We start from the raw sequence: 19,184 nt of genomic DNA on the forward strand, positions 1-19,184 counted from the left end.
TACCCCCAAGCTAATTTGGAGAGCTACTCCCAGTTTGGGATGGAAGCAAAGGAAGCTCTTCTTGCAAGCAAACTACAGTCTAGAGCTATGAAATGCAATGAATAGGCACAAAATATCCAATAGATGTACAGTGTAGAGACATTTACCATTTATACACAACACAGAAACTCCTCAGACCCCCCTGGAGGGATCCAGGGGATCCATTCACCTCCTCCCCCACTCCCTCCCTCCTCCCTGGTACCTCACACAGTAGTTCAAACAGAGATCCCCTGGCAAGGCCAAGGGAGAGAAAGAGAAGAAAGTTACAAGCAGAAACAGCAGAATAAGAAAAGAGGGACAAGACTGTTCACACCACTGCCCTCTGTTCCCCTTAGCAAGCCAATGAATTACAGAGACCTTGGCATTGGGGATTTTCTGTATCCAATGGCAATTCTATTGTCACTTTCAGTCTTTGCAGTCAGGGACCAGGCTGAAGTTCCCCTTTCCAAGTGCTGCGCTCCACGACCAACACCACCTGCCTAAGCTCTGGAGGTGTCTCTTACCTTCAGCCCTTCTAGACCTTTCTACAGTCTTAAAGCAAAAGAACAACACTATTACCACATAAAATTGTCACTTGAATTATGAAATAAAAACCCCCAGAACCAGGACTCTGAGTTTAACCTAAAGCCTTTGGACACCTCTGAAACAAGCAGCCAGCTGCCAGAGATGTGAGGTTTGGGGTGTTCAGAGCCAGTGAATCTCTCCCTTTCCAAAAAGCTTCCTTGAAGCATCACACAAAGGGACACTTCCTGATCAATCATCTAGAAAGGCCCTGGTAGCTGCCTCCCAGCTGCTCGCGCCCAGCGCTGTGCTTCTGACACTCCCTCTGGAATTCTCTCTGCCTTTGGTTTGTTCTAAATACACCTGAAAAAACCTTTCTTTCCTACCAATTTAGAAAATGATATTCTCTGCTGGAAATATTCAAATGGGATGCCAGCAGTTTGCTTTGAAAACAAGCTCCCCACCTGCAACATCCAAACTGAGAAGCTGGTTTTGTGTGGGGGTTTTTAATTTGTTTTAAACCAAGTGAGATTAACAGTAACTGATGGCACTCCAAACAGCAGCAGGCCAGCCATTTGTCATCTGAGAGACACAGCTGCCCTGGGAATGCCAGGGTTCATGGTAAGGCTCAGCTTGAAATCACAGGTTTTCACACCTACATGTACAGAATATAGAATTAACCACGTTGGAAGAGACCTCAGAGATCACCGAGTCCAACCTCTCACCCAACACCATCTGATCAACTAAACCATGGCACCAAGGGCCTCATCCAGGCTCTTCCTAAACACCTCCAGGGATGGGGACTCCACCACCTCCCTGGGCAGCACATCCCAATGGCCAATCTCTCTTGTCTTTATCAGCAAATAATTTCAGTACAAAGGCATCAACCAGCAAGTCTGCACTGCCCTTCAGAAGGGTGACAAGGAGTGTCCTGTGCAGCCAGGGAGGCCCCAGATCTTTACTCTTTGTACTCTGATATTTCGAGATTAGATTTTGGTGGACGTTTAAGGAAGCAAGAAAAAACACAGGATCCCTCCACACCTTGCACAGCCTTGCATCCATCCAAACCCCCAGGCACTGTCACAATGTTTTGCTCTAGGTCAGCTGCAGCAATGGAGAACTTTGGTTCTGATATGTTGAAGAAGTTATGGCGACGGAGAATCATCCTGGAGCAGCTGTTAGAACAGAACAGAACAGAATAGAATAGAATAGAATAGACCAGACCAAGTTGGAAGAGCCCTTCAAGATCATTGTGTCCAACCTACCCTCCAACACCACCTAATCAAATAACCCATGGCACCAAGCACCCCATCAAGTCTCCTCCTGAACACCTTCAATGATGGTGACTCCACCACCTCCCCAGGCAGCCCATTCCAATGGGCAATCACTCTCTCTGTATAGAACTTCCTCCTAACCTCCAGCCTGAACCTCCCCTGGTGCAGCCTGAGACTGTGTCCTCTTGTTCTGGTACTGGCTGCCTGGGAGAAGAGACCAACATCTGTCTGTCTACAACCTCCCTTCAGGTAGTTATAGAGAGCAGTAAGGTCTCCCCTGAGTCTCCTCCTCTCCAGGCTAAGCAACCCCAGCTCCCTCAGCCTCTCCTCACAGGGCTGTGTTCCAAACCCCTCACCAACTTTGTTGCCCTTCTCTGGACACCTTCCAGCAAGTCAACCTCCTTCCTAAACTGAGGAGCCCAGAACTGGACACAGGACTCGAGGTGTGGCCTGAGCAGTGCTGAGCACAGGGCAGAATGACCTCCCTGCTCCTGCTTCACCTTCCCAGAGCAGCTGTTCACCTTGAGCAGAGAATCACCAGAACCTCTGAACCTGCATTTGCCCAGCACTGAATCAGAAGCAGCAAACTCCTGTTGTGATCTTCCTGGGCTGCTTTGGCTGCTTTTGTTCAGCTCCTCAAGCACATGCAGAGGGGATCAGCTTATCCATGCCCCTTTGACAGTTTACAGATATATTGTTTTGCCTTTATTACTCTACAGATCAGCTCCAAATGAGCTCATAGTTATTCTTAGTGATACTTGTGGGCTTAGCGAGAGACAATGGGTTTGAAGTCCTCGGCAAACCAGTACCCAGAAGATAATACACCTCATAAAACCCCTGGCTCCAGCCTACCACCTTCTAAATCTCTCTGGCATTTAGGGGAACCGTTGTCATCTTTTCCAACAAAATAACATTTATAAGGTGTTCAAAGTTCATTTTGAAATACTGTTGATGTAGTTCACTGGAATTTGCCTTAATAGCTTCTGCAGTCCCTGGGTGGAAGAGCAGATCGTTTGCTTGAGCAGATTGTTTGTTTTTCCACATAGAAAGCCGTGGAGGGGATTTAGCATCCTGACAAAGCAGAAAAGGGAAGCCATTTCATTAGCCATGCTAATTTAGATTTCCCTGGAAAAAACCATCCCAAACTGTAGTTTATTACATTTTCAATTACAACTGATCTATTATTGAAATGCTAATTAAATGCCTGAGTGGCAAAAATAGTTTGTGGGTTTGGTTTTCTTCTGGTTGGTTTATTTTGTTGGGTTTTTTAAAGGGAGAAACTGTTTGTGTTGTCTGCTGCATGAAACACATTTCATAGTTTCCATAGAATAGACTAGACTAGAATGGAATGGAATAGACTAGACTAGACTAGACTAGAATAGAATAGATCAGGTTGGAAGAGACCTTCAAGATCATCGTGTCCAACCTATCATCCAACACCACCTAATCAACTAACCCATGGCACCAAGCACCCCATCAAGTCTCCTCCTGAACACCTCCAATGATGGTGACTCCACCACCTCCCCAGGCAGCTCATTCCAATGGGCAATCACTCTCTCTGTGTAGAACTTCCTCCTAACCTCCAGCCTGAATCTCCCCTGGCACAGCCTGAGACTGTGTCCTCTTGTTCTGGTGCTGGCTGCCTGGGAGAAGAGACCAACCCCCACCTGGCTGCAATCTCCCTTCAGGGAGTTGGAGAGAGCAAGAAGGTCTCCCCTGAGCCTCCTCTTCTGCAGGCTAAGCAACCCCAGCTTCCTCAGCCTCTCCTCACAGGGCTGTGTTCCAAACCCCTCACCAACTTCGTTGCCCTTCTCTGGACGTGCTCCAGCAAGTCAACCTCCTTCCTAAACTGAAGGAAGATGTTTGAAGATACTCAGCTAATTCTACCTCACAATCACATTCCTGATACTGAGCTTGAAAAGTAGCTTCAGGTCCTTTCTTTTGAGGACATAATGGGTTTAGCATAAAGTTTTGCTTTTAGGGTCCTGTCTGGGAGAGAGGAAAAGGAGAGGGGAAAGATCCTACTTTGCCTTTTAGCCTAATGTGCTTACAGTGCATCCAAAATGTGTAGCTTTCTACTCTCCAAATTTCAGTTTGTTCTCTTTTTTTTTTAACTTTCATAGGCTTACAGCAAATTGCAAAGCAGGAGTGATCCTCTGTAAGACAGTCTCCCATCCCAGGAAACTCAACACAGGGATGTGAGGCATGCAAATTGCTTGATTCAGAGGGGAAGGCCTTTGGAAGTTGCTTACTACACTGCAGTTCTGTGATGGTACTGTGACCAGTGTGACTTGCCAGGAAATAAAACGTGCTGCTTCCACCCCAATCTGTTACTGAGGAAGATTTTGACAGAGACGCAGGAGGTTGTTGCACACTGTAATCAGAACTTTAGCCTTTTCCACTCTGAGATGTGGAGAATTGCAAGGAGAAAGGATTGTTCACACCTGCATTTGCTTTGCACCTGAGTTCTGTAGGGAGGTTTTGGCAAGAACACCCAAAAAGAGAAAATGTGGAGCAAGGGTGGAGGAGAAATAGGCCTGTAAGGGTCTCTGGCTCTATTGTACTGCAATGGACAGAGACAGAGATTCCTTTACTGATGTGTCCTGGCAACTCCCTGCCACAAAAGAAAAGACAATTACCATCTCTGATATACAAATATATTCTGATATTCCTTGGGACAAGAGCATCCTTTATACCCCTCTAGTGCAAGCAACATCTGTAGATTAGGCCTTTGAAAGTGCTCACAGGCAAGCAGAGGGAAATGCTTCTCTTTCCTCACGCAATGGTGTTTGACAGCCTGCTTCTTTGCACATCCTTCCTGGCCACACAACCACGTCCCTGCAGCTGCAAGAAAAAGGAGTCCAATTTGAATATAGTTTGTAGCATATTTTACCTGTATCAAATCTTGGCCTCTTGTTCTGAGGACAGATAAAAACCCTGTGAGAAAGTTAAAATTGCTTCAAGCTATCTGATGTTCTGCCAGCACCTTCCCTTTAACACTGAAAAGGAAAAGCAGACTGGGCTTGTCTAAGGATAGAATAGGATAGGATAGGATAGGATAGAATAGAATAGAATAGAATAGAATAGAATAGAATAGAATAGAATAGAATAGAATAGAATAGAATAGAATAGACCAGGTTGGAAAAGACCTCTGAGATCATCCAGTCCAACCTATCACCCAACACCATCTAACCAACTAAACCATGGCACCAATGCCTCATCCAGTCTCCTCCTAAACACCTCCAGGGATGGTGACTCCACCACCTCCTTGGGCAACACAATCCAATGGCCAATCTGTCTTGCTGGGAAGAGCTTTCTCCTCACCCCCGGCCTAAACCTCCCCTGGCACAGCTTGAGACTGTGTCCTCTTGTTCTGGTGCTGGGTGCCTGGGAGAAGAGACCAACCCCCACCTGGCTACAACCTCCCTTCAGGGAGTTGGAGAGAGCAATGAGGCCACCCCTGAGCCTCCTCTTCTGCAGGCTAAGCAACCCCAGCTCCCTCAGCCTCTCCTCACAGGGCTGTGCTCCAGACCCCTCCCCAGCTTTGCTGCAATTGTCCATCCTCCACCAATACATTTGATAGATTGTAGTGAGTTCAAACAGGCCCTGCACACTTTCTGCCTCTTTAAGAGGCAGCATCTAATGCCTCCCTTAGTCCCCTGGCTCTTCCTCTCTCCTCTAAGGAAATCCAGCCTGTGCTGTCAGTACAAATATGGTCAGATTCAGGTGTAAGATTTTCCTCCTGAGTTATGAAGTCACTTGCCAAGACACTGCAGAAGCAGAAACCTTGAGCTGTGCTCTGTTCAGGCAGGGAGGCACGTTTGTTAAGGTTAATATTGATAACAATATTGCTTAGGCAGAGAGAGATCCGGGGGAAGGATTTTTGTGCACAGCACAAATGCTCCACATTTCAGACAGGGTGACAAGGTCTGTAGGTGCTCTTGGAGTCCAGCTTCTGATAAGTCTGTGGGGACTCTGTTTCAAAGTTAGAGTTCACTGTCCAGGAGAAGTGTTGCAGCATTCCCACATTCCTGGAGATTTTCCTGCTCAGAATGCAAATCAGTGTCAGCCTGCAATAGTTATTCACCTTTTAATTGGCTTCCTGAAGTGCACTTTGCACAGGAATGCCGAGCAGGTCTGTACTCGGCAGAACAAAAGTTTCATTTCAGTTCTTAAAACGTGCTCCCAGAAATACAGTTCAGAATTGGAAAGCTGTGAAATGTGCAGATTTGGCTACTGTCTGCTTCCTGAGAAGGTATTTATTGGCCACCTTTATGCAGTGAAGGACAAAGAGACCACGAGAGGCTTTAAAGCTACCTGGATGTGAAAGACCTGCTAAAAATGAAATGTGAGGCAGCTTCTCCAGCTGGCTGAGGACTGCCTTGTGTGAGGAGGGCAAAGGCCTAGAGAGTGGAAGTATCGTTGGTCCTGGGGATGTAGGATTCTTCTGCACACATAGTTTTTTACCTTCTGAGTTGGTGCATTGATTTCATATCAGTATTTCCAAGATCATCACAGTTTTTCCTTAAGAACTGATCTGTGGATCCCACATCTTTCTTAGGCAGAAGGCAGGAAAGATCAATTAAGAAAGGACAACCAAGTCCACATGATCACTCTTGGCTCCCTGGCAATACAGCCACTGCCAAACTCCACCTTGTCCCAGGTTTCCAAATCCCTCTGTCGGTCATTTCTTGTTCCTGCTGTACAGAGGCATCACTTTGTTCCAGCCGAGAGGGAAGACCCAGTGCTGCTTGAGGAGAGCTGCGGCTCGCCCCCGAGGTGCATTTTCCCCAGCGCTTCATCAGCATCTGTTGCTCTCCCCCAGTGGAACAACGGGACAGAAACAAATGGCAGCGAGCTCCCTGCCTGCTCCACACAGAATGGGCTGCACCAGCCTGAGGGAGCTCCTGCTTGGCTTCCGAGGGTGCTCTGTGCAAATCAAATGCTAGCGACAGACAGCATTCCTTGCACTGCTTTCAGGTTTAATGCAGGGCTGCCAGACCTCCTGGGGGGCAGGGAGTAAATAAAAATCAATATTTATGTATTTATTAAAGTATTTATGATCTTGTTTAACCTTTTCAAGTAATAAAAAGTGACAGACCCCGACTGAATGTACAGAGCATAAAGCAGCCAACGGCGCACCGTGGAGGTACAGATGCACCAGCACCAGAGCCACCCAACAAATCCTCAGCAGCATGAAACGTCTGGGGGGGAAAAGTGCACCAGTGATTACCATCAGAATTGTATCCAGAGCAGCGATTCCCATCAGGACTCTGCTCACAGGGTAGGTCGAATCTTTCCGGGAAAAAGCCTTGCAAAAGAGGAAGGTAATGTTTGCAATTTACATGTAAATGCTCTCTGTAAAGCAAACAGGCACGCAATTAATACCTTGGGGAAGGCATCATCATCAATATTTCACTCGGATAGCTGCAGTGCATTCCTAACACAGAGGCTACAGGTCTTTATTATCTGCTAGGGGAAGAATAGCAAAGAAGTTAATTTAAATACCAGCTCAGTTACTCGGTTTCTCACATTTTCACAGGGCCGGGGAGTGCTGTCTTTGTTTAGAAGGCAGGGGGAGTGTTGCCTTCTCTCACAGTGTGTAGGGGGATTGCTGCCTCCCCTTCCCCTCCCCCCCCCCACTTGAAAATTCCTGTGGAATTTAATTAGAAATGAAACAAAGAAGATTTAACAGCAACCAAAGAGGATGACTGTCGATTTCCCAGGAGAAGCAGCAAACACACACATTTAAAATGATTTTTATTTGAGGAACATTAAAAATGTAGTGGAGAATACTTCTCCTAGGGACTGACATTCCCCATGGAAGCTGTGGTCCTAGATCTCTCCCAGATTGTTTTTTGTGCATAATGCAAGACTGTGAAAATGTGCTTTGGAGAAGAGATGAGGCTGGGTGAGTTTGGAAACCACTCCTGCAAAACAGCTCATACCTCTACAAAACCCCAAAGCACCAGGAGTGCAGTGGAGGCTGCCTGGATGCTCATTGGTTAATATGGCAAAATCCAACCCACTCACCATTTCCCATTGACATGATTCTGATGAGCACTGGAAGCTAAGCTGTGCTGGGTAGTGCTAAGGCCATGTAGCTGGAGCACTGTTTAGCTTGGAAAAGCAGCTGCCTTTGGGGATAAGCTTTGTTTTGCTGTTGGAGAACAAGCTTCAGACAGCTGACAGACTAAAAGGAAAGAGTAACTGTGACCGCTGCCTTCAGCCAAACTCTTCCCCTGGGAGATGTTTCACCATAAGGACAGGCTCTCTGTCTCCATAACAGTTTGCTAGTATTTGGGAGGCAGACAAGAGGGATGAAATGGCTTCTAGAGTTCCTTTTCTGCCAGAATGCTTTGCAGAACGTTGCAGTTCCCCTAAAGGAGATGAAGTGGCCATTGTCCTTTATTCCCAGGCTGAGCTGTCTGAATGCCCTGTGCTGCTCTCCTCAGCCCTGTCAGCATGTGTGTGCAGAGCACTGTGCTTGTGGCATCGTTTTGTAACCCAGAGGCTATAATGGCTGTGTGTCCTCAGAAGACCCCAGCACAAGCCTTTTATTTATGCTGTACAGGCACAGGTTTGGTGGAAAGGAGTTGGCCAGACTCCTTGCACAGAAAGCATCTCCTGCTGTGTTCCTTCCACCCAACTGCTGATACCTGAATGACAAGACAAGACTGGAGAACTGCTTCACCCCACTAGAATCACAGAATTGTCAGGGGGAAGGGGCCTCAAGGCTCAGCCAGTCCCAACTGCCCTGCCATGGGCAGGGACACCTCGCGCTACAGCAGGTTGCCCAGAGTCACATCCAGCCTGGCCTTAAAACCCTCCAGGCTCTCAGTCTGTCTCCATAGCAGAGCAGCTCCAGCCCTCTGCCCATCCTCGTGGCCCTTCCAGCACCTCCAGATCCTTCCTGGCACAGAGGCTCCAGAACTGGCCCCAGAGCTCCAGCTGTGGTCTCAGCAGAGTGGAGCAGAGGGGCAGAATCCCCTCCCTGGCCCTGCTGGCCACACTTCTCTTGCTGCAGCCCAGGCTCTGCTTGGCTCTCTGGGCTGCAAGTGCTCCCTGCTGGCTCCTGCTGAGCTTCTCCTCCCCCAGCACTCCCAAGTCCTTTTCTTCAGGGCTGCCCTCAGGCCAGTCCCTGCCCTGCCACTTACTGAAGTTCATATGGTTTTGAAGTCCCTTTTCACACAGCAAGCAAATGAACTGCATTACATTTCCATCTTGGTCTGCTTGTTCACATTCCCTCACTGCTCCCAGGGCACTGGGTTGTCCCGTGCTTGGTAACCCTCTCTTGTTCCCATTCTGCCAGGCTATGCACCTGTACACCAGTGATGTAACTTACCTATAGGCTATCAGGTGATGTTCTTACTCTGAGCTTACTCAGGATGCATAGCTACATCTGGATGTACAAGTGCACTTCTCAGAGGCAAAGAGCCTTTTAATCGGACAAGTGTATGCTCATTCTCAGCAGTTTGCAAACTCTGGCTCCATAATTGCTGCTGTAATAGTTGTGCAGCACTGGTTTGTGCACCATTGTCTTACAGAAAGGCTGAGTTGCCACAGGAAGTGTGCTGGGGTTCTGCAGAATACCAAAGCTTGTCAAGCTTGTCTATTCCAGTCCCATCAGCTGGAAATGGGTCTCTAAGTACGACTCAAGAGCAGAATCCCAACTGCTGAAGATGCTTCCACTGAAACTTTAGCTGATGCAGACGGAAACTGAGCAGAATTAAGCTTTGCATTTTTAAGTTTTCCCCCTGATATCTCCACTTCCAAACCAGTCCTTTCCCTTTGTGATTTTCCATTTCATTGCGGTCTGGCTGCAATTGGAACATAATCTGAGATAAGAGTGAAAGGTTTTTCTTCTGATAGTTCCATGAAGCCAAACACTGACTCATTCCTTCTATATATCAAAGTCTGGAATAGATCAAATAAAACCAGTCTGAGAAATATTTCCCTCTCCTTTCTCCTCTCCTGGAGACACTGACGTATGTCTCTTGAGGAAAAATGGATGTTCTGCTCTCCCCTCCACTCTGCTAAAACATTGTTCCTGTCACCACCCAGTGACTGATAATAATAGCTGAAATCACTTTCAGATATTCTCTGGGCCAGATATGGTCTTAACTGAGCTTGAGACACTGCTCATGCTGTAACTGAGAGAGGAAAATGAGTGACTAATGCAGCTATGTCTGCCACTCTGAGGTACCAAGGCTTATCTGTGCACCTATGGATAGGGCTGGATATGTGTTCCAAAAGGTCTCTATGGGTAGGGCTGGACAGCTGTGCTCCAAAATGTCTCTGATCTTGAGGAAACCACCCATGATTCGAGCCACAGCCCCACAGCTCTCTTCTGAGTAAGCACTACCAAGCTCAGGTTCTTTCTGTCCATTTTGCATTCGTAGCCTAGCTGGAGTGCAGATTGCTGTGCACACAGAGGCTTCAGTAGAGCACGAAGAGAGGGATCCAGAAGCTATCATCAGCTGGGTACTGGCTGAAGCAAGACTTCTTGAGAAGGGCTGGAGGCTGGTAAGCATGCACAGCCTTACAAACTGTTTGGGAGATGAACTCAAGAGAGCTCCTGGCAAAGAGATTCTGAAGATGCTGCTGACATACCAGGAAGCCTTTTAAACAGCAATGGAGCTGCCCAAACCTGGACAGACAGTGGGTTATAGCTCCCACCCAGCAGTCACTCTTAATACTACTGCCAGAGTATTAAGGTGCTTTTGCTTTGGAAGAAGTGGACAGAGACACTTCCGAGCATGATTTAATGGTGCTTTTCCCATAGTAAAATGAAAATAGCAGTGCTCAATCTTCAACTTAAAACTGGAATTGCGTATTAAGAGAGCTGGAGAGCCTGTCTTTTAAGAGGCAGCTTGAAGAGTTTGGTTTATTCAGAGGATGAAAAGCAATGCAGAGAGAGGATATGGCTGCTGCCTCTGAAGAGCTTTCTGGGCTAAACTGCAGAATGAGGGAAAATGGCCTGAGTGAGTATCTTGCACTGGTGCAAGGGCACCTGGGCACCAGAGTGCAATAGATTCAGGCTGGAGTACTCCCCCCCAATGCACTGGGGCTGTGGAATGATGTTCCAGTACGAGGAGCAGTAAAAGCCTTAATTAGCTCATAGATGAAGTTTGGCCAATTAATGACAAAGAATGGGAACTGGCAAGCATTTAATTTCTTGTACCTGGTCCAGGTAGAGCAGTGCAGAGAAGAACTCGCTGGACATCTCATAAGGTAGCCTCTGTCGTCATCCTCTGTGATGCTGCTGGCTCAGGGATCAACAAAAGGTCCATTTCTGTTGCAGCTGACCTGAGATGTTTTGTGGATGCTAAGGTGTGCCCAAGTTAAAACAGCACCTGCAAAGCTGAGATCAGCTGGTAGTCCGGTTTCAGATGGGGTGAAGAGGCAACCGGCGTCTTGGAGACCCAAGTGTCCAGGAGGCACAAGAAGCCAAGAAGTTCAGATTAAAACCAGCCTGCTCTTGAAGTGTGGGGAAGTTGTAAGGGGTTTATGGCCAGCTCTCCAGTAGCCTGCCTTTGTTTTACAAGCCTTGGTGTGCAATTAAATTCAGTATGAAAAGCAAGCTGGAAAAGAACCCAGAAAATTCATGTCAATAATTATATGGGAAATTAAAATTGTTCCTTGTGTGGGAGCCAAAGGATTTGGTTAATAGCAATATTAATCATTTTCTAATTCTGCCTCCTTCTTTTCCAGGGAGCATATGGATGTGCTCTTATTTTGATGAAACATTTGCTGTCAGTGAAGGAATTTAAAGCCAGCAGCTTAGTGTTACGTGCAGCAAACACTACGTTTGCAGTGCTTTTATACCTTAAAAATAAAAGCCAGGGAAAAACAAATCAGCTGCAATTCCCAGACAGTGCAGGAAGGCCCAGGTTCAGGGCAATCATTAAGTCAGCTCAGACATACAGAATTAAATGTTGCCTATTACACTGCCACTCTATTTTTTGCTGCTGAGCCATGCTAGTTTTTCTGATCTCCACAGAGGAGGCTGAAGAAAACAAGAAGAGAGCAGAACCAGTCCGTTGCAAGGTGAACAGAGGACAGGTTGCCTTTGAGTAGGAATAGAAGCTGAAAGAAAGAGAAAACAAATGACAGCCAACCCTGAAGCTGTAGGCCCCAGGTCTATGATTATGCTCTGTGGTGCAGTTGGTCCCTGCCCGACCAGGGGCATCTGCCCTGGGACCTGCGAGCAGCTGACGATTTTTCAGCTTGACCTTAATATGAGATTAAATCACCCAAATACTTAATTCCAAGGAATTCTCCACGCTTTGTTTTTGCTGCAAGGGATTTGACTGGATGTGTTTAGTGAAGCTTACCAAGCTGCAGTGCTCCAGAGGAAAATGGCAGTCTGCGAGCCAGGCTTTGCTGTGTGTCGTAGGCATTTTTCACTGGCACTTGACAGATGAGAGTGGAACAGAGGAAGGCAAAAGCAAAGGAGGTTTCTGAAGACATACAGCTAATTGATAATCCAATTTGCTCATGCTCAAGGGAGGCTTTCATCAGCGAGTCACTGGGGTTTTTTCTGCACAAAGCTTGTCATATGTTTAGCCCAAAAGATTCCCAGGAAAGATAACTCATTTGTCTTATTTTGTATTACTTTATTGATTTTATGCTGTGTCGTATCAAATGGCGTGATTACACTTTGGAAAAGCCTCACAGCTCTGTGGCTGGGGGAAAAAATCCTCTTGAATGTCCTCCAACAAGAAGATAAAGTGCACTGTTGAAATTACCTCTGCTGTGAAAGGTTTCTGATGGCAGGAGATTATCCAAGTTAGCAAGCAATGTAGGAAATTAGGGTGGAATCAGATTAATTTACTGTGGAACTGTGTATTGTTACTGGAGTTACAGAACTGGTTTATGTCCTCCTGGTTTGGAATGCTCACCTGCTGCAGCAGGGTGCAGCTAAAGTCACATCACAGTATCACAGTATCACTAAGGTTGGAAGAGACCTCGAGGATCATCGAGTCCAACCTGTCACCCAACACCTCGTGACAACTAAACCATAGCACCACGGGCCACATCCAATCCCCTCTTGAACACCCCCAGGGATGGTGACTCCACCACCTCCCTGGGCAGCACATCCCAATGATGAACGACTCACTCGGTGAAGAACTTTCTCCTCACCTCCAGCCTAAAATCCCTGCAAGATACCTGCCCTCCAAGGGGAGAGCAATGTTTCCTGTTAGTATGCTTCACCTATTGCTTTCACCTATTTCTTTAAAGGAAAGGTTATGATGAGCAGAGGTCCATGAGCTGGTACTCCACAACGTGAGAACAAAATGCCATTAGTATTGCCTGTGGTGTCCAGGGCTTTGGCAACAGAGTTTATTGCCTTCTTCATTGATGCAGAGATCTGAGCATGGACAGGGTCATCACGTGGGTGGCTGCCACTCCTGAGCCAGGTAACTGCAGTCCTGGAAATCCCCTCCTGCACTGAAGGGCAAGAGAGGAGAAAGCTTCACCCTGAGAGACAGCCAGTGTCACCCACTCTGTGGGCAAAGCTGTTAATCAGCCTTGATGAAATGGACTTTTGGTTGCCTTGAGCTAATGGTAATTTTGAATTCACACAGCAAGTCTGGGGTCAAGCTGTTGGCTATTTATGATAACACAGGTGGCCAGAGGTAGAGCAGGATTTACAGCCTGTGGTGTAACGCTCGTGTCTGGGTTGCATTCCACTTCTGATGGCAAGGAAAGAACTTTGGATGACACTCAAACCAGGCACTGACTGCCGTGACTCCTGCACCTCTGTGTCAGGAAGAGATTTCACATTAAAAAACGTCAACAACAAATAACAAGCCCCAGAAGATTTGGGGGGAAATAGACTGAAAACTTGTTGGGTTTCTGACAAAAAAAGAAAAAGCAGTTTTGTCTCACAAAATGAAAGGGATGCAGAGCCAGGGCTCTGCCATGGGGAGGAAAGCAATTTAGAATCACAGGATGGCTTTGAGTTGGAAGGGACCTTGAAGATCATCCAGTTCCAACCCTCCTGCCACGGGCAGGGACACCTTCTAACTAGCCCAGGTTGCTCACAGCCTCATCCATTCTGGTCTTAAACACTTCCAGGAGTAAGGCATCCACTGCTTCTCTGGGGAACCTGCTCCAGTGTCTTATCACCCTCACAGTAGCGAACTTCTTCCTAATGTCTAATCTAAACCTACCCAGCTCTAGTTTAAAACCATTGCTCCTTGTCTTACCACATGCCCTTATGAAGAGTCCCTCTCCAGCTGTCCTGTAGGACCCCTTCAGGTACTGGAAGGCTGCTATAAGGTCTCTCCCCAGCCTACTCTTCTCGAGGCTGAACAGAGCCAGCTCCCTCAGCCTGTGCTCACAGGAGAGGTGCTGCAGCCCTCTGATCCTCTTTGTGACCTCCTATTTAAAACAGTCCCATTTTGTGTTCCCTGTGAGGCAGGAGCCAGCTGTGATGTACCAGGCTGCCTGGCAAGTGGTAATTGAGCCATGTGGATGATGTCTTTGTGCTGTGCCATGACTCCCAGATGGAAATAAAGCCATAGAGAGCTCTGTGCTTATGGCATGCTCCGGGGTGGCATTACACTTAGCAAAGCACTGTGGGCTCCTTTCCAGTCCAAGGTGTGCACTTCCTTCTTTGCCTGCTCTCAGACATGGAAGCTTGCACATTTTTAGAGCACTATAGATGGTGACACATGAAATTAGTGTTGCTGCTGATGTGGTTGGTGGTGTGCCCCACCAAGCAACAACGAGCATGCATACTGCATACTTGCTGCACAGGATAACCAAGAATAAAGAGGAATAAAGTTCTGCTTCCGTCCCCTTGCAAGATTCTGTTTTGCTGCAACACTCATGGCGAGCAGAAGTTGAATTTTAACATCCTACCTGAGCAGCAACAATAATTCAATGAACAACTCCTTTGTATTGGAAGGAAGCAAATCCCTCCTGCTGTGCTTCTCAGGGCTCTTCTGTCCATTCAATATTTGTTTGGCCCTGAATGGAAAGGTTCCTTGTCCTAGACTCTAGGGGTTTTATTTCCTCTGTTTTCTTCTCTGAAGCATTTCAAAGAACTTCTAAGGAACTGTCAGGATTTTGTTTGTGTGACTGTGCTGTATGAAGTGACCTAAAACCACTCCCTGGCTGTCAAGAAATAGAACCCTAATTATACCAACCCTGACACAAGCTTCCCTTTCTGCTTGAGGAAAAGGGGAAAACAAAGAGCTGTTCTTACATATTCTCCTCAGTTGCTTTTATTGTGGCATAGTTTTTTCTTCAAACCCCAATATTTTTCATGGTAAACCAACAGGCACCACAGTCTACAGTAATAAAAATAACAAGGAGGAAGTAATTAAAAGGAAGCCAACAACCACAAAATCAAAACAAACAGACAAACAACCCCCAAACAACCAAAACAACCAAACCAAACCACCTAAAGCAACTAAACCCAACCCACAAACAGAAAGCCCAAGTCACTGATAGAGTCACACATTCAGCCTCATTTTGTCTGCCATCTTTTCTATCAAAAGTATTTATGCCAAACCAAACACTCCTGCAGTAAAAACCTTGCTTGGTGGAAACAAGCCAGGCACCCTGCAAATGGGAGGGTGTGGGTGCAAATTTTTTATGGTTCTGGTCTTTTAGTCACCAACAACAGTTCACTTAGAAACATGTTTTGATTTCAGTATGGGAAAACGTGACCTGAAGTGAAACGACGGAAGGTCAGTGCAAGACTTCCACGAGTGCCACCTCAGGCTTGTGTTCTTCCAGGTTCGTTGTGGCTTTGACATTGACTTCAGCAATGGGCTGCATCCAGAGGAGTGTGTCCAGCAGAGCCAGGGAGGTTCTCCTCCTCTCTACTCTGCCCTGCTGAGACCTCACCTGGAATATTGCCTCCAGCTCTGGGCTCCCCAGTTCAGGAGGGACAGGGATCTGCTGGAGAGAGTCCAAGGGAGGGCTGCAAGGAGGCTGAAGGGATTGGAGCAGAAGGAAAAGCTGAGAGCCCTGGGGCTGTTTAGTCTGGAGAGGAGAATACTGAGAGGGATCTGATCAATGTCTATCAATAGCTGAGGGCTGGGGGTCAGGAAGGAAGGGACAGGGACAGCCTCTGCTCACTGTGCCCTGGGATAGGACAAGGGGCAATGGATGGAAACCGCAGCACAGGAGGTTCCAGCTCAACATGAGGAGGAACTTCTTGACTGTGAGGGTGCCAGAGCCCTGGAGCAGGCTGCCCAGAGAGGTTGTGGAGTCTCCTTGTCTGGAGCCTTTCCAGCCCTGTCTGGATGTGTTCTGTGTGACCTGTGCTGGATTCTGGCAGGGGGCTTGGACTGGAAGCTCTCCAGAGGTCCCTTCCAAACCCTAGCATCCTGTGAGCCTGTGATAACTAAATCTAACCTGAGAGGTTGTGTTTCAAATCAGAATGCTAGGCAGATATGAGGGAAAGCTCTTTCATTTGGATGTAGAACTTAGAAGCAAGCAGTCTTATGTAATGTGTCTTGTGGAAGTCATCAAAACACAGGCTCAGAAAGCACTGAGCTCTCTATCTTGTAGTTTCCCTTTTAAATGTATTTAAAAGGCATTGTAGTATATAAAATGTTAAATCAATCCAAGTTACTGTGGGCTAGCTCCTAACGAATGCAAAATAAGAGAGGTAGTACTTAAAAGATGGAAAAGAATTGATCTAATCAATTATGGTCTGATAGGTTGACTTCAATACTCTGCTGTTTGAGAACAGTTAAGGGTGGAAGTAACTTGGAAGTGGTGAAGGTGGATCCATGGCATCGATCACCGAGGAGGAATTGGTTCTGACTAAGCTTATGCCTTGTCTGATAAAATGACTGATATCTTAGATGGAATTAATTCAGTGGGCTCCATCTGCCTCCATGTAAGCAATTCTTTTGCTGTCATGTTCTACATGAAATTGTGATTTCAGGTGGAAATAAGAGGGATTAACAACAGAACTCAGAATTGTGTATGAGCAGCTGACTAAGGAGGCTGCCACGGGTTACAGCAAAGGCCAAGTACGAGGAGCAATACCTCACAGGAGTCACCTCTGGGACTGCCTCTATTTCACACACTCAGGACATCAACTCATCCATGTGCCTATCACTTTGAGGTCTGAGGGTCCATGGCAGCACCAAGCAAGACCAGAATGTTGTACAAGAGGTGTGCAATGTCCTTGCCAAGCGGAGTCCTGGATAGTTCATGGCACAAAGTGCCAAAACCTCACAGTGGACTTGCTGGAAATAAAGGATGGGGAAGGAGCCCTGCCAGTCTGGACTGAGCAGCTATGAACCACCAGTGTGAAGCAGCTTGGACAAGGCCTTGTGAAAGTCATGGAGAGGTTGGTGAGATACTTTCAGGTCAGAGGTGGGAATGACTACTGTGCAAGACACTGATGAAACTTCATCTAGAGCACTGTGCTCCACCATAGCAGAGCTGTTCATAATCAGTTCCAAACGAGACTGGTAATGCAATCAGAACACCAAAGTGATTTCATTGAGAAAGGATATTTTTAAAGGTTCATCCAATGCAGTTTGACAAAATGAAGAAATCATTTGATAGCTTCATACCAGCTTGGACAAATATCAGGGAAACAAGGCAGTTGTTGAAGTCAATGACATAGGAGAGAGTAGTTGAGATTAGTTGAATCAGTTAACATTAGCTGAGTTAACTCTGACTGAAAGGCTGCCTATGACTTCTCAATTTCCATAGACTTTTGAGGAGCTAGTAGAGAGTAGAGGCAAGAAGAAATTGCTTACTGTCCTTCATGAGCTTATGGGAAAGAGATTGTAGCTAAGCAGTGTACTTGACCTGACTCACTGGATTCAGTAAATGCCCTTTCCGACATGGAACTAGAGGCATCTGGTATGTTGGTATCTCCAAGGGGATGGGAAAGAAAATTCATTCATCATGGTTTTGTGGTCTCCTCTTTAGGCCAGCTGGAGCATCATTCTGCCTTTCAGCTTTGTTGGTTGTGCTTTGCTGTCCTGGGAAACACAGGAGAATGGCTACAGCTGAGTGCAGGGAACACGAAGCTTATTCTCCTACTCATGCCACATTTCCTCAGCTGTCTGTTGTTTCCATGCCCTCTTCATGTGGTCATGACACCAGTCAGGAAAAAAAACCCTCATGGTGGTGAAGTGCAACAGTGGAGGTACTTTCAGAAAGGAGACCTGGGGTTGTGCTGCTCCCCTACTGTAGGACATGGTTAGCATTCAAGAAACATCTGGAAACTTTATCTCAAACCTCCTGCATTGTTGCAGACCCCCAGGGCATTGGGCAGGGGTGGAAGAGGCCTTTGGCTCCAAGGGCTGTGGTCATATATCAGCCTACAGCTGTGGTCTTTTTGCAGGAGCCTGATGTTAGTGAACTTGGATCTTGGAAAGCACTTTGTGGTCAGTGGTTTCTATCCCAGTTGTGTGAACTTGCTGAGGTGTACGGCTGGCACCTGACTAGACAATGGTGGGGACCTGTGCTGGGGGGCTCGAGCCTCCTGTTCCCATATTGGGACATTTTCAATTCTGTGTTGAAGTTATTAACTTGCTTTTAGATTCAGGAAACTTAAAGCTGCAGTAGTAGATCCCAGCTCCATTAGTGCTTCACACAACCTGTTGCTCTTCCTTCAAGTTTTCAGGAGTCCAAAGCAGGCCAGAGCAATGCTCAGTGAGAATTTCTAAGCAGAAAAAACCAAACAAATAAACAAAACCTTGTAGGGTTTTCCACCTCTCACTGCACAGCTGGGAACATACCTGTGGATGGTAGCACAGGCTCCATACCAAACTGAAACATGAGCTACAGCTTGCCTAAGAGTTCTAACAGTAATTTATTTCTACCTATTTTTATGGTGCCAGACTAAAAGTGTTTCTGTTTCCTGCTGACCAGAACACTGGGGCTGGGGTGCTTTTGGTTTGAAGTTCAGCCTTCTCTCCTCATTCAGTGCCAAAACAAAGCTCTGAGCAGAGCCACGAATTGCATTTGCCAGACGACTGTGTCCTGTGTTCTCACATCGCCTCACAGACAGACTTCCTACCTAGAAGAGGAAAATCAGAGAGAGAAAAGTGACAGTACCAAGGAAAAATGTTTTCTGAATTTGGGACACACTCCAGCATTCTTCTTCAGCCATTTAATATGCCCTGGTAGCATGGCTTCTCAATTCATCAGGCTTCGGGGGCTTCTACAAGTCCTGCTTCATAAAGGGCTGAGGGATGTGCCGTCTGCCAGATGTCCCTCCAGTACGGCGAGCGAGCACCACGTGCAGTGCCACGCCGAGAAGTGGAGCTGCCTGTGTCTGGCATGCAGTGCACATTTGTACTGGGGATGAAAGCTGAATATTTGGCTCTAGTTATCACTGGAAAAGAGGCTTTGTGTAGGAATGTTGATGTC

Source organism: Dryobates pubescens, chromosome Z (assembly GCF_014839835.1).
Source record: "Dryobates pubescens isolate bDryPub1 chromosome Z, bDryPub1.pri, whole genome shotgun sequence".
In the NCBI taxonomy this organism is placed as follows: Eukaryota; Metazoa; Chordata; class Aves; order Piciformes; family Picidae; genus Dryobates; species Dryobates pubescens.